This window comes from Lithobates pipiens, unplaced genomic scaffold (assembly GCF_037356315.1).
Source record: "Lithobates pipiens isolate NorthernLeopardFrog02 unplaced genomic scaffold, aLitPip1_a1.2 Scaffold_1, whole genome shotgun sequence".
NCBI lineage: Eukaryota > Metazoa > Chordata > Amphibia > Anura > Ranidae > Lithobates > Lithobates pipiens.
This window is the reverse complement of record NW_027507685.1, coordinates 52,624,985-52,641,257: the sequence shown is the minus strand read 5'-3', so window position 1 is coordinate 52,641,257 and position 16,273 is coordinate 52,624,985. Positions and strand designations below refer to the sequence as shown.

General features: G+C 41.6%; 1 protein-coding gene across 1 annotated transcript in view; it reads right to left on the bottom strand.

The window, feature by feature from the left end:
* The window catches only part of LOC143999439 (interleukin-13 receptor subunit alpha-1-like), a 220,936-nt gene that overhangs the window by 151,819 nt on the left and 52,844 nt on the right, over nt 1–16,273 (bottom strand). The window lies entirely within an intron of this gene.

The window sequence follows — 16,273 nt, the reverse complement described above, 5'->3', positions numbered from 1 at the left end:
TGCTTGTACACACAAGAGAAAAAAAGAAAGCAGAACAGTAAAGACCGAGTCAGGTCAACGCCTGTTGCAAACTTTTTTAATCAATAAAAGCAATTCAATTCAAGGAAAGTTGTAGAACACATTTAATTGAAATGTTTCAGATGAATGCTATATTGTCAAGACCTCTACACAAACACCAGTCTGTTTCCCAACCAACCCCCCAGCCTAAAGCATAGACTAGAAACAGCAAAGAAGGAGAAATAAAGGACCGGAGCTGTTGTGCTGGGACACTGAGGATGTGCAGCGGTAGGTAGGTGTGTAATCCTGGCCCTCCTGGCAGAGGCAAGGGACCAATTAGTGGCCCCCTAAGAAGTGCTGCTGATTGACACCGCCTAGCTCAGCTTAGTAGAGGAGGAGAGAGAAATGTTTTGGCCCAGGCAAATTCTACCAAAGTTCTCCAGAGTAGCGTGGAGAGGGGAACTGCTAAGATCAGTGCTGTGTGTCTGTCCCAGGAAGAGGGAGAGGCTGAGCCAGCCAAGAGCTGGTCTGTGCCTACGCCTGGAAAGAGCAGAGCCGCCAGGACACAGACCCTGCTACACTGCATTCTGGAGTTGCCATAGGCAATTCCTAGATAAGAAATACCTGCCCAAAGGGGCCCCTACAGCTGTATCGCTTAGTTTGGTATAAGGGCCTGTCAGCCATTACTTGCCACCATCTCTAGAGACCAAGCCATTAGGAACTACCCAATCAGCTGCCTTATACTAATTGAACCGCCTGCAGGCCTTGTTGATTGTCTTAAAGCTCGCCAACTATTAGAGTCAGGACTAAAGACCGCCCCTAACAGTTGCTGCCCCAAGGCCTTTGTCCCTTTACTTAGTTAAAGGTGTACCTCTTAGGAGAAGCTACACCATACCCCAGCCAATTCCTTAGAGTGCACTCAGAACTTGAATTGTAGTAGTATCGCTCGTACTGCATTTAACTTTATTTACATTGTTTATTGCTGATTAGCAAATATTTGTATTGATCTCAGTTAGTGGTATAGAAACTGATCTTTCTTCATTTTGGCATAATTATTCTGTCTAGCAGACTGTTCATGTTCACCTGCTGTGTGCTCATTTATGTTTTGCTTACATTTTTACTAATCTCATACCAATGGATTAAGTACATTTATCTCTAAACAGGTGCATAGTCAATTTTTTTTTCGGTAGTACCCATAGCCAGGCAAACAGTTTTTTAAAACTGGTGTCTTTATACATGCTTGCTGTGTTTAATGTTCAACCAGGTGTGTCAGTGGGGCTGGGGTTGTTCTTGGAGTCAAGGCTCAGAACAGAGAACCCAAAGGTACCAAGCAGCTCCTTCAGGAGTGGTGCTACATAAGGTTCACACATTTTCAGAAGTAGTCTCTGGTTGTTCACATGAGTCCCCAATTAAGATGTTTGGTTCCATAGGCAAGACCCCCAAGCACCGTGTAGTAAAAGCCGAGCTCCAGGCAAACCACAATATACAGTTGATGGGATGTTCCCAGTCTACATTGGTCAGGACCTACCAAAATTGGTCCAAGGAATAAAAAACTGTGAATCAGTCACAGGGTCATAGGTAGCGAAGGCTCATTGATTCACATAGGGAGTGAAGCTTTGCCGTGTAGCCTGATCAAACTATTGTAGCTGAAATTGCTGAAAAACGGTAATGCTGGTTCCAATAGAATATGTCAGAACACACAGTACATCACAGCTTGTTGCATATGGGGCTACATACCCGGAGCCCAGTCAGGGTGCCAATGCTGACCCATGCTCACAGCGATGGGGGGAGGGTACAGAGGTAGAGATAGTCAGTGTGGAACAGGGTAGTATTGGGGCCATTAGTGGTAGGTTGACTAACTCACATACTGTAAATCCAAGGTAAGTATAGTAACAATAAAAAGAAGAACAAATCAGCGCAATAATAAAAAAAAAAATATAACAAATAGCTGCTGAATACCAGGGTCAATAATCAAAAATCCCTCAGAAACTCAGTAAATAGATAGCGCAGCGCTAAAATCGAATTCACATGTCAAACAATAAAACACCATCCATGTGATCTTCAGTGATAATATATGGATGCAACATGCAGGTGACTCCGTGGGTATGTAAGAAACCTCCACCAATACTAAAGATGGCCTATCACCTCCTCGAAGGGACCCTTTAATAATAGAGTGTCAAATACACCTTGAAAGAAGATCTGTAGAAATTAATGGGGTGGGCAACTACATGGCAAATGAGGTTTAATGTAGCAAAAAATGTAAAATATTACATTTGAGTGGCAAAAATATGAATTCAATCTATACACTTGTGGGAGAACCTCTGGGGGGAATCTGGAATAGAAAAGGACCCGTGGGTCTTAGTAGATGATAGGCTCAGAAATGGCATGCAATGCCAAGCTGCTGCTAACAAAGCAAATACAATATTGGCATGCATTAAAAAAAGGGATTAAGTCCAGGGATAAAGCAATAATTCTCCTGCTCTACACAACTCTGTTCTGGCCGCACCTGGAGTGTGCTGTCAAGTTCTGGGCACCAGTCCTCAGGAAGGATATACTAGAGCGAGTACAAAGAAGGGCAACAAAGCTAATAAAGGGTCTGGAAGACATTAGTTATAAAGAAAGGTTACAAGCACTGATCTTATTCTCTCTGGAGAAGAGACACTTGAGAGAGGATATGATTTCAATTTACAAATACCATACTGGTGACCTCACAATAAGGATACAACTTTTTTTGCAGAAGGGAGTTTAACAAGACACATGGCCACTCACTAAAATGAGAAGAAAAGAGGTTTGACATTAAACTACGTAGATGGTTCTTTACTGTAAGAGTGGCAAGGATGTGGAATTCCCTTCCACAGTCCACAGGCAATGGTCTCAGTGGGGGGGCATCAATAGTTTTCATTAGATAAGCACCTGAACGAGCGCAACATACAGGTATATACAATGTAATACTGACATATAATCATACGCATAAGTTGGACTTGATAAATGGTCTTTTTTCAACCTCACCTATGTAACAGCCAAAAGCGCCAACAATGGGCACGTAAGCATCAGAACATGACCACGGAAGCAATGGAAGAAAGTGGCCTTGTCTGATAAATTCAAGAATGGTTTGAGGAACAACACAACGAGTTTGAGGTGCTGACTTGGCCTCCAAATTGTCCAGATCTCAATCCAATCGAGCATCTGGGGATGTGTTGGAAAAAACAACTCCAATCCTAGGAGGCCACATCTCTCAACTTACAGGACTTAAAGGATCTACTACGAACAGCTTGGTGCCAGATACCACAGCATACCTTCCAGAATCTAGTGGAGCCCATGCCTTGATGGCTTATGGCGGGTGGTCATAATGTTATAGCTGATCATTTTATTTACTTGCCAAATGATTTCTATATCTGTGCATCTAGTCCTGAGATTTACACAGTTCTATCAGACTGACTTTTCTTTGCTGTTGTTAAGCTACATACTCACTGGTCACCACTTGGAATGAAATTGGACAGTAAAGAAGCAGCAGCAGCAGATTGAGGAGCTTATCCTGGTCTCTCCTCCTGTTCTTCTTCAGCACATGTGCATGCAGCACTCCTAGCCTTTCCCCTCACCTTGTTTGAAGATCTATTTTATAGATTATTACAAGACGCTTATGCCAAGTCAGATCCAGGTATTTACATTTAAAGCTACATATAATGATTTATTTTAGCCAATACATAACTGCATATTTAGTGTCTTGTCTTTTATCTGCCCAGAGTGCCTCACAAGCATGCATTTTAAAAGTAGACTTGGGTCCCATTCACATGTGGGTGGTTTATAGCTGTAAGCTTGAAGCTCCAAAACACTCTACATCCAAAATCCCATGTATTTTAACAGACTGTTTGCATATGAGTGCTCAGGTGCTTACTGCTCGATGGCTGACTCTCCAAAAGCTACAAGAGCTAATTTTAAGGCAGAACTAGGCATTTTTGGTCCTATAGTCTTAAATAGGAAAGTCTGCAAATCAAACATTTTCAGTTTTTTTTTAGCTTTTAAGAAGTGCTTTCCATTGGCTAAAATAAAAACACCTGAAACTTGAATACACATGTAAAATGCTTAAAATACACCTCTAAAATATGATTATCAATCCACATAAAAATGGCACACCAATCAGCACTAATTAATTGTGCTGTAGGTGAGCACTGGCCATTTTCCAGTCCTAGCAGGAATCTGTTTGAGCCTAGGTTCACATTGGTTCAGATTTGGCATGTTCTTTTGCACAGCCGCACTGTATCCCAAAAGTAGTTCTGCACTACTTTTGGCGACTTTGAGTGCAATTTCAATAGACATCTGAGCTTGAACCCGCACAGATGTCTGTCAAATCTCCCCCGAAGTCGAACTGCATTGCTGGGTTGAAATCATGCGAGTTCAGCTGATAGTTATATTTCTAACCTGCAGCAATGTGAACCTAGGCTTAATCCCATAGCATTCATATATCTGGAATGGTTGCCACTATGCCAAAGCTGCTACAACATCTACTTGCTCCACCAGCTGCTGGGAGAATGCTTTCTATAAGGTAGGCTTCACCCATGGGTGTACGATCTCACAGTTTTTGGAGGTTCATACTATATCGCTTACATCGTTTAAGATTGATTACTTTATCCCATTTTTGATCTTTTTTGAATTAGCGCAACACAATTTAGGTAATATGGTTACTATGAGAATTATCTGATAGTTTGGTTGCAGCTTTTCATTTTTAGTCAATTTTTAAACACAAGGGCATTTTTTCTTTTTTCACAATTAACACACTATATTCTGCTCAGATGCTGTGGTGTAGTAGGAACAGGAAACAATATTCCTGGTTATGTAACAATATTCCTGGTTACATCTATGTGTTATGTAACCAGGAATATTGTTACAGGAATGCAGCATAGGGAAAAGCCCTGCTGCAGCTGTCAGCTGTTAACATCCATTGTGCTTGATTATTAGCTTCTTCAGGGCAATGAACTGAAATTCAATGGTCACCAGGGTAATGAACTGAAATTAAGACCCAAACCTTTATCATTGAACAGTAAGCTGCATTGATCAACATTGGCTCAACACAAGAACACTACAAATACTACTGACTGTCTATTTACCCAGTTCATACCACTGCATTGTGTTGAGACATGCTACATTTTTGCAGTGAAGTGCAACACATTATAGTGAAAAAAAAAAAAGAAATGAAGAAGGAAAATTACAAGCTCCATTCTTTTCTAATTGTTGTAAGTGGATTGTTGTAAGTATTTCTTATAAGCTTTACGTTTATCATCATGGAAAACTTGTCTGCAGCCTAACTGAAATTTATCACCTACAAATTCTTGTTTTTCTGCATACATTTTAGCCTACCTTAAATCATTACACTAAGAAAACATTAAATTGTTGGGTTCAGGAACCGTAAGTATTAGAAAACTTTTTTTTTAACACTGTCTTGCTATAATTTTTTCCCCATGAGCTGGACTGAGAGAACCTTTGCACCTATAGCAGCAACATTGCAGAATTGGTTGCCATTAATCAGTTTGGGTCATTTGAAACAGATTAACAGATAATCTATATTTTTAATGGAAAGCACATGTTGGATAAAAGTATCTAAAACACTTTGCATCATATAGTAGTGATGCAAGGGTCATCGGGAGGAACCCTGGAGCACAGTGAAGGACCAGGAGATTGACACTCCCAGAAGGGTAGGTTTCTGTTTGGTTTAAACTGGAAACCCTCTGCTAATCCTACTATTAGCCCTTGTACACACGGTCGGACATTCCAAGGAAAATGTCCGATCGGACCGTGTTGTTGGATAATCCGACCGCGTGTGAGCTCCATCAGACTTTTTTCCGACCAACAGTTTGAGAGTTGGGCTATAAAATTTTCCGACAACATGATCTGATCGGACATTGTCCGATCATTTGTAGAGAATTCCGATCGGACAAAGTGCCACGCATGCTCAGATCATATTTCTAGACCAAAGCTATTGGCTACTAGCCTGAACGTAGTCCAGTCATAACTAAATTACGTCATCACGTTACGAACGATTGGATTTTCCGACAACTTTGTCTGACCGTATGCATGCAACACCAGTTTCGGACAAAATCTGTCAGACAAAATCCGACGGATTTTGTTGTCGGAATGTCCGACCGTGTGTACAAGGGCTTAGAGTTTATTCAACTTTGGAGATAAGCACCACCATTTCTGACACTAAGCTACACTTATACCATTATTATGCATTGTTATTAAGTACCTTGTGTAGATAGTGGAGTGGCAGGCAGGGTGAGCTTTCCCAATCCCACCTGGTAACTACTCAAAGTTTTAGGCCCTGTTCACACATTTAGCTTGTAGCTCGAAGCTCAAAAAACGCTCAAGCAAAAACCCATTGTTTTCAATAGCCCTTGTTCACATCTGAGCATCCTGTCACTTGTTGCAAAACGCCTGTCACTCAAAAAAAGTACATGAACTACTTTTCAGGCAGAACTGAGCATTTTTGTCCCCAAAGGTTTCAAGTGAAATGCTTGCAAAGCACAACATTAGCTTTTTTCAAGCGTTTTGTTGCACGTTTACTAAAACAGCAGCTCTCTGCTTCTATTTTAGCAGCACTCTACACCTCTTAGTTCAAAACGCCTGACAAAAGCTGCAAAAATCCCACAATTCTGCTCCAAACAGAATTCACGCAATTGAATTGTCCGTTCGTCAGTGTGCTAGTCTGGCGGACTAAGAATGACGCATGCTCTGAAGCAAGTACGAGACGGAGGCTATTGGCTACTGGCATTTTTGGAGCGTCCGTGTGTGGTCAAGTCCGTTCGTTATAAAGTCCGGATTGTTTGCCTGATTGTTTGCCGGACCAATTCCGATGGAAAATTTGGTCGTGTGTACGCGGCGTTAGTGTGAAAGTAGCTTCAGTGTTTAACCCACCTGACGGTATTTCCGAGTCTGGCTCGGGGTGGAATTTTTGTACCATTAGCGGTAACCCCGAGCCAGACTCGGGACTGCATTGCTGGATCCAGGAGGACGCTTACTTGTCTCGCTTGATCTATCACGGAGCCGATCTCCGTTCCCTGCGAGCGTTGCGACGCACGGGGACGGAGATCGGCGCCAAATTCAAAAAGTGAAACACACAGTATACATACAGTATAATGTAATCTTACAGAATACATTGCTGTATGTAAATATTTCACATCCCCTTTGTCCCTAGTGTTCTGTCCAGTGCCCTGCATGCAGTTTTATATTATAGAAACTGTTCTTTATGCCTGGAAACTGGAGATTGTCCATAGCAACCAAAACTGTCCCTTTACATCAGAAATGGTTTTAGACCAGCTAGAAAATAGCGATAATAAATTGGAATCACTCTCAGAATTGAGCGACATCGATTTGTGGGGAGATCCGTCATCAAATATTGAAAAGTAATGACAGTGGCAATTCTGCAACTGAGCAAATTTCAGTGTTTTTGATTTGATTACATTATTGAATAATTTTTATTATTGTTATATTATTATTTGGTACAATTATTTATAGTTATTTATTATATTATAATTTATGATTTCATTTTTCAAACTTTATTATACCTGGGATGTCTGCTAGACTCTGGTTTGGACAGATTTAAGAGAGTTATTCCTAAGAATTACAGGACTACAATATAAAACGCCAAATTTTCATGCAAAATAATTGTACCGCTTTTAGCACCTAAAATCCGAAATAATCGTACCGCCAGGGAGGTTAAACTACATTCCCTTTAAAATGGACTGAAAATTGTTTTCATTAAAGTCATTAATGGAGCAACCATATACATTAATACAAACTACTACAACCATGAAAATTTTGCACAAGTGAAAGATTTCATACAGCGGCCATTCAAACTTCCTGAATATGTTGATATTTTTTGGACTGGAATTTTTCCTATGGATTTTAAATAGCTATTTATTAATTACAAAACATACAATTCCATTAAAATAAGCATGTCAGGATAGAAAAAGTCACCTCTATTGCTGAATTTTAAGCTAGAGGCTCTGGAGCTAAAGTGAATGGAAGACACCCCCCCCCCCCTCCCACACAAATACAGTATTGGGGATACTGTTCAGGTTTGCCGCTAACATGGGTTTTTGGTGAATTCAAATGAAGTTGAAATTGTCAGTAAAGTTACTGTAGTAGATTCAGTAAGTTGATATGGGATATCCACTAGACTGAATTCTTTATAATCATAATGCACTGCCTGGACTCTAAACTTAGGTCACCTAGCACAGAAAAAGATAATAATGGGTGACTTGAAAGTGTTTGTAAACCTCTGAAATAAAAAATGGACAAAGCATATTCCTCTATAGCAGGAATATGCAATTAGCGGACCTCCAGCTGTTGCAGAACTACAATTCCCATGAGGCACAGCAAGACTCTGACAACCACAAGCATGACACCCAGAGGCAGAGGCATGATGGGACTTGTAGTTTTGCAACAGCTGGAGGTCCGCTAATTGCATATCCCTGCCCTATAGAATGTACAGTACTTGCCTCAACCCAAAGCACTCTTAGTGATTTCTGTCTGCTGTCCCCTTCCTCTACTATCTGCATTAGTCACAGGTTATGCTGTCTCCAAGAGATGGGGGGGGGGCTTCAGCACACAACCTGTGATTGACAGCCTCAGCTGTTCATGTTTCCATATGAGACTGTGTAGAGGTGGGTGTATCCATTTCCTCCACTCAGGTATCAGATTATACTCAGCACTCCTCTCTCTGTTGTGCAGTGTGTGATCCCGCCCCCCCCCATCCAACTTCTGAGAACATAATTTCTATGTAACCTGTATATTTTGAACAGCTATGGATAAGAGATGTATACAGATAAATAAGTTGCAGATAAACAACCTATGTAGGAGAAGTTGTTTCATTTCTATATATAACCTGAAGCTAATCACTTCATTGGGTATACAGTGCCTTACAAAAGTATTCACCCCCTTGGCTTTTTACCAATTTTGTTACATTACATGCTTTAGTTCAATGTTTTTTTTAATCTGAATTATATGTTAAGGATCAGAACACAATAGTCTAGGTGAAATTAGAAATATATACATATATATACATAAAACAATTTTTCAGAAATAAAAAACTGATAATTGACATGTGTGTATGTATTCACCTCCTTTGTTATGAAGCCCAAAAAAAGCTCTGGTGCAACCAATTACCTTCAGAAGTCAAATAATTAGTGAAATAATGTCCACCTGTTTGCAATCTAAGTGTCACATGATCTGCCATTACATATGTACACCTTTTTGAAAGGCCCCAGAGGCTGCAACACCTAAGCAAGAGGCACCACTAACCAAACACTGCCATAAAGACCAAGGAACTCTCCAAACAAGTAAGGTCAGGGCATTTTTTTCAGCGGAAACGCAGGGAAACGCAGTTTCGGCACCTTCACCACTGACAGCAAATGGTGCTGGGGTGTGCTGCAGGGTCTATTGATACTCACTGCTAGGGGATCTATTCTAGCTGGAAGGTATCTATTTTCTGAGGAAGTCTGTTCTTGCCGGTGGAAGACCTACTGTTGCTGGGGGTGGGTCTTATATTGCTGGGGGGGTCAGTTGTTGCTGGGAGAGATCTACTGTTGAGGGAGGGATATATTGTTGCTGTAGAATCTATTGATGCTGGCTGTGAGAGATCTACTATTGTTGCTGGGAGTCTATTGTTGCTGGCGGGGGGTTTCGTAGTGGGGTGGTCTATTGTTGCCTGGCGGGAGCTCTATTGTTGCTGGCCGAGGCTCTATTGCTACAGGGGTTATATTTTACTGCTTTTCTTGTTATAATTACCAAATTCCTTATGGATTAATTAGCACCACAAATTGATACTTAGTTCTGTATTTTCAAAAAGGGCAGTACTGAGAGGTGGGTAGGGGATGGAACCAAACAACGGTTCTCAGAGGTGGGTAGGGGCGGAGAAAAGGGGTGTCTCATAAAGGGGGAGTTCCTGCGCTTATTCTTAGGGGGAAAAAAGCCCAGAGTAAGGGACAATGTTGTTGAGAAGTACAAGTCGGGGTTAGGTTATAAAAAAATATCCAAATCTTTGATGATCCCTAGGAGCACCATCAAATCTATCATAACCAAATGGAAAGAACATGGCACAACAGCAAACCTGCCAAGAGACGGCCGCACACCAAAACTCACAGATTGGGCAAGGAGGGCATTAATCAGAGAGGCAGCACAGAGACCTAAGCTAACCCTGGAGGAGCTGCAGAGTTCCACAGCAGAGACTGGAGTATCTGTACATAGGACGACAATAAGCCGTACACTCCATAGAGTTGGGCTTTATGGCAGAGTGGCCACAAGAAAGCCATTGCTTTCAGCAAAGAACAAAATATGTTGTTTTGAGCTTGCAAAAAGACATGTGGGAGCCTCCCTAAATGTATGGAGGAAGGTGCTCTGGTCTGATGAGACAAAAGTTGAACTTTTTGGCATCAAAGAAAACCCTATGTCTGGCGCAAACCCAACACATCACATAACCCAAAGAAAACCATCCAGCATCATGCTATGGGGATGTTTTTCAACAGTCGGGACTGGAAAACTGATCAGAGTTGAGGGAAAGATGGATGGTGATAAATACAAGGATTTTCTTGCAAAATCTGTACCCCTCTGTGTGTGATTTAAAGCTAGGATGCCAAAAACACACTGCTAAAGCAACACTTAAGTGGTTTAAGGGGAAACATATAAATGTGTTGGAATGACCTAGTCAAAGCCCAGACCTCAATCCAATGGAAAATCTGTGGTCAGACTTAAAGATTGCTGTTCACAAGCGCAAATCATCCAACTCGAAGGAGCTGGAGTAGTTTTGCAAGGAGGTATGGGCAAAAATCCCAGTGGTAAGGTGTGGCAATCTCATAGAGACTTATCCAAAGCGACTTGCAGCTATGATAACTGCAAAAGGTGGCTCTACAAAGTATTGACTTTAGGTGGGTAAATAGTTATGCACATTGACTTTTTCTGTTATTTTGTCCTATTTATTGTTTGCTTCACAATAAAAAAAAGTCTTCAAAGTTGTGGGCATGTTCTGTAAATTAATTGATGCAAATCCTCAAACAATACATGTTAATTCCAGGTTGTGAGGCAACAAAACACAAAAAAATGCCAAGGGGGGTGAATACTTTTGCAAGGCACTGTATGTAAGGAATTACAACCACTTTAAGTGCCAGCCTCCTCACTATAAAATGGTAGGTTCCCAACAGACACTTATCGGGGCATGTTTGAGTAGTTTAAAGAGGGCCGGTTTAAAAAAAAAAAATAATTAAAAGTCAGCAACTGCTGACTTTTAATAAGCACACTTACCTGTCCAGGGCGCCCGCGATGTCGGCCGCCCGAGGCTGACCCGTCCCTCGACTCTCGGGTCCTGGCACCGCCATTTTGGCTAAGGGAAACAGGCAGTGGAGCCTTGTGGCTTCACTGCCCGTTTCCGACTGCGCATGCGTGAGTCACGCAGCGCTTTGTGAATGGGGCGCGCTGTGTTCTGGGACACACAGTTCCCAGAACACAGCGCGAGCCATTACCCAGAAGACGTCGCATGGAGGAGAGAAGACAGAAGATCACCGCGGAGGAGGAAGAGGCAGATTAGAACGATGTGCCTAGCAACAGGTATTTCTGGTAAGTTTTCTTTTTTTTTTTCAGATTTTTTTTCTAAATTTTAATGTATTTTTTTTTTCAGGGTGGCCCTCCACTTTAAGGAAAGCTTACAGTCTGCTGGGAGAATAACTTGTTATACAGTGCCATATTTTGCTAGAGTAAATTTCACTAAATTACTGTGAACTGCAGTGTAGTGGGCTACATATTCTTGTTTACTCCCTGTGTTCACAGAGATGTGTAAAGGGAATCACAATGTTACCACAGCTGGACCTAAGACTCCAAATGTCTGTTTTTTGCTGCAGGGTAAATCCTGCCAAATGTCTAATAAATGATTCAGAGTAAATCCTGCTTTGTGTCTCAAAGTTTGCAGCATATTCCAAAGTAAAGGTGCTACACACAATGTTTCCACAATTGGATCTCAGCTGCCACATTTCTAATGTTAGATGCAATTCCAGATTTTCTCTGCAGCAATTTTGGAGCTATGACACTCAAGAAGCTGAGATCCAGCTGGGCAAACATTGTATGGCACCTTTACAGTACATTGGCACAGGAATAGGCTGCAGATTTTGGGACACAAAGTAAGCCTTACATTGGAGCGATCATTAGAAAAATGACAACTTAGGTCCAGCCGAAGAACATTATGTAGCACTTTTACAGTGCTGAAACACTGGAATATGCCACAAAATAAGTGGGGCACACATTCAAGGCTACATTAAGACTAATCCCATCAAGCAACCCCTCTTTCTCCACTGTTCTCCCATCATGTGGCCCCCTCCTCACCAATTTCATTATGTATAGTGCAGGTGCAAAAGCAATGGCGGCCCATGCATTAGGGGCGCAGCCCGTTCATATGCCGGATGCATTTGATTTGAGCCTGAGGCTCTAATTGACTTAAAAGGGTGGACTCTGGGCACAGAACACTGCACCCTGAGCCCACCCAGTTGTGTGACAATAGCGAATAAAGATTCGCTATTGTCTTCCTGATTCTCCTCCCAGCCAATCAGAAAGACCTGACCTGGGACCTGATTGCCCATGGAGTCTTAGGACCCACTTTCTGTTCGGCCGGAAGGAGAAGCAATGGCCCTGGAGCTTGAAAGAGTCAGGGAGCAGCTCAGAAAGCGGTCTTCTCCAGCCAGGACTCGGATCCCTTTTCCAGGGATGGCTCACACACAGCCATATCCAGCACTCCCTGGCTCAGACAATGGAAGAAGAAGGAGGGGAGATCAGAGAGTCATCTCGGGACCCGTCATCTGCCTCCTAAGGTAAGGAGGCCACTGATCGCTGCTTCCCCATCCGTCTGTCTCGTGTGTGTGGGGGGAGTTAGCCCCGCTGTCTTGCACAAGGGGGGGTGGCATTGGTTTGACGCCCCCCCTCTCCCAAGTATTGAGCACCAGCCACCGCTGATCAGAAGATTTTCCAGCAAAAAAAAATCACAGGCTGCTATAGCAGCAAAGATTAAGGCTAGGTTCACACTATTGCGAATTGGATGTTGGATTCGCCGCATCCAATTCCCATGTCAGGAGATTGTGATCGACTCTCTATGGAGCAGGTTCACACATCTCTGAGCAGCTACAGAGAAAATTGCACAGAAGTCCTGTGCGTCTTCTGGTCCATTTCAGGTCCGAATTCAGCCAAAAACTCGGACTGAAATCAGACCTGAAACGGTGAATAAGGCGCACCGGACCCCTGCTGTGAGCCGCTCCATGCAGCAGTGTGAACCCAGCCTGGAATAAGTATTCTTCCCTATTACAACCTCCTGAACAAAACTAGCATTTTATTCGATATTTGCAGAGGGCAGAAGAGTGGGCTGTTACTATTTATTTTTTATCAAGCTGTGCTATAAACTTATACCTTATATGCTTGTTTGAGGAGAGTGACTTGCCAACAATGAAGCAGTAAGAGTGAGGATGAATAATAAAATACATAATAGGTTTAGTTTAACTTCCTCATTTAAAAAGTCTGTTGACCCATTTAACAAATACAGCTTTTTTTTGTTTTTTTTGTTTTCTTTTTCAAATATTTTATTGAATATAATGCAATAAAAAGAGTGATACAATAGATTTATAGTTAAGTAGAATGTATAAAAGTGTGAAATGAGGCTTCTCAGTATATTAACAGGAGGTGAATACTATAATAACAGTCATGTAATTTGGGATATATTAGTTTAACACATTTTAGCTAAAGATAAACATGTATAAAGTTTAATAACTGGATTAGATACATAGTAAAAATTGTAGTTTCAAAGTTTAGGGTTGGAGGAGATTTGGTATAATATAGGGTAAAAGAGGTTGTTACCAGGAAGGTATAGAGAGGTAAGTAGATAATTCAGGGCCAAGATCCAACCATGTGGCTTGGTTATTCCGTGAATAAAAGATACTTAATTAAACCATCCCTAAAATCTCCTCTATAGTAATAACATTATGAAATATATAACTCATTAATTTAGCTTGTACATCTATATATAGTAAAAGGAGAGGGTGTGGGAAAAGCAAGGGTGGGGGAAGCATATATAAGGGTTGGGGAGGGAGGAGACCACTCCGAAAGAAAATGGTATGTTAATAAATTCTACATGTAACATAGGGGGTAAGATATATGTTTGATTAGTTGTTTCATGAGAATATAAGAGATTGGTCTAGACCACGTGGTGAGTAGTGTTAAATCCAAGGAGGCCATAATGATTCGAACATGGGAACTTTATCTAGTATGGTTGCCTCTATTTTAGCATGAATCATGGCTTGCGTTACTTTATGTTTGAATGATACCATGCATAAAGTGGGTGTTTTCCAGGCTTTTGCAATATTTTGTTTGGCAGCCGTGGTTATCGATAATAGAAGTTTAAATTGGTGGTGAGTTAAAGTTTGAGGTTTATTATTTAGGAGTGCTACTGTAGGGTCTGGTTCTACTGTGGTTTTGAAAATGATAGAAAGAATTTTGAATATTTCTGACCAAAAAGCTCTGACTATGGGACAATCCCACCAAATGTGTAAGTGTGTGCCTAAGTCAGCACATCCTCGAAAGCAGTTAGCTGGGTATTGCGGGATGAATTTGGAAATCCTAGCAGGTACTAAGTACCATCTAGAAAGCACCTTATAGTTAGTTTCTGAAGCTACTATATTCGGGGAGGCCGATCTAGTAGCCTGCCATATGTGAGTCCAGTTTAGTTTGTCTGGTTGAAGATTTAAATCATTTTCCCATTTAGATGTATAGGTTGGAGGGGAAGAGGTTGTATGCGATAATAGTTAGTTGTACAGATTTGAAATGAGCCCTCGTTTGTGAGGATCAGATTTGCAAGCTTGTTCAAAGAAAGTGAAGCTTGGGGTAGATGGATTTGAAGGAGTGTTTTGGATTAGAAATTGTTTTATTTGTAAGTATCTAAATGTTTCTTTTTGAGGTATAGCATGTGTTTTTTGTAATGCAGCAAAAGGGGTAATAAAAGAGGATGCATAAAAGTGATGAGAACGGGTTAATTCTGCATTTGACCAAGTAAGGAAAGATGATGGAGAAGTCCAGGCAGGATAGAAAGATGGGTTATTAAGGAAGGAAAGAAGGGGGTTATGTTCGGATTGGAGACCAAAACGAGCTCTTAGTCTGTCCCAAATTAAAAGGCTATGCTTAGTAATAGGGTTAGTAATTGCTCAGCGTTGTGCTGGTGGGAGCCAAAGAAGGTTTGCGGTTGATAAAAGATCACATTCTACTGATTCAATTATAACCCAAAGGGGAATTTCTTTTGTAGCGTGGTATTTAGGTAACATGGCTAATTGGGCAGCATAATAATATTTAGAGAAATTAGGAACGCTCAATCCACCACCAATACGAGGAGTGTGAACGGTAGATTGTGGGAGGCGTGGCTTAAGTTTTCCCCAAATGAATTGGGAAACTTTCCTCTGTAATATGTGTAAGAAATATGCTGGAACCTGTATTGGAAGCACTCTGAAGAGATATAGGATCTTAAGCCGCGTACACACGGGCGGACTGTATGGCCAACTTAGTCCGTCAGACAATCCGACGGACAGTCCGTCCTACTTTCGAATGAACGGACTTGATCACACACGGATGAACAAACAGTCCATTGAAAGCTTGCGCGATGACGTGTACAGCACGTACGACGGGACTAGAAATAGGACGTCCAATACACAGCAATGCAACCTTCCGCCGTGTAAATCCTTTCTGAGCATGCGCCATACTTAGTCCGTCGAACTAGCCTACTCACGAGCGGATTGTCCGCTGAAACCAAAGTATGACGGACAATATTACGGAAATTCCGAAATACTTAGTCCGCCAGACTGCACGCTGAAAAAGTCCGCTGAAGCCCACACACGAGCGGACTGTCCGCTGAAATGTGTTTCGACGGACTAAGTTGGCCAGACAGTCCGCCCGTGTGTACGCGGCTTTAGGAAGTATTGTCATCTTAATTACAGAAATTCTACCCATCCATGCCAATGGGAGAGAGGACCAGGTTTTCATTAATGTTGAGAGGTGAGTTAGCATGGATGGGTAGTTTGCCGAATATAGATTAGTTGGGTTAGCTGTAAATATAATTCCAAGATAAGTAATTTGTGTTGATGACCATGTGAATGGGAGGGAGTCTTGCAATTGCACCTGCAAGTCAGGTGGAATAGAAATGTTTAAGGCTTTGGACTTATGAGTATTTATTTTTAGTCCTGATATTGATTCAAATTTGGTTAGGATATCT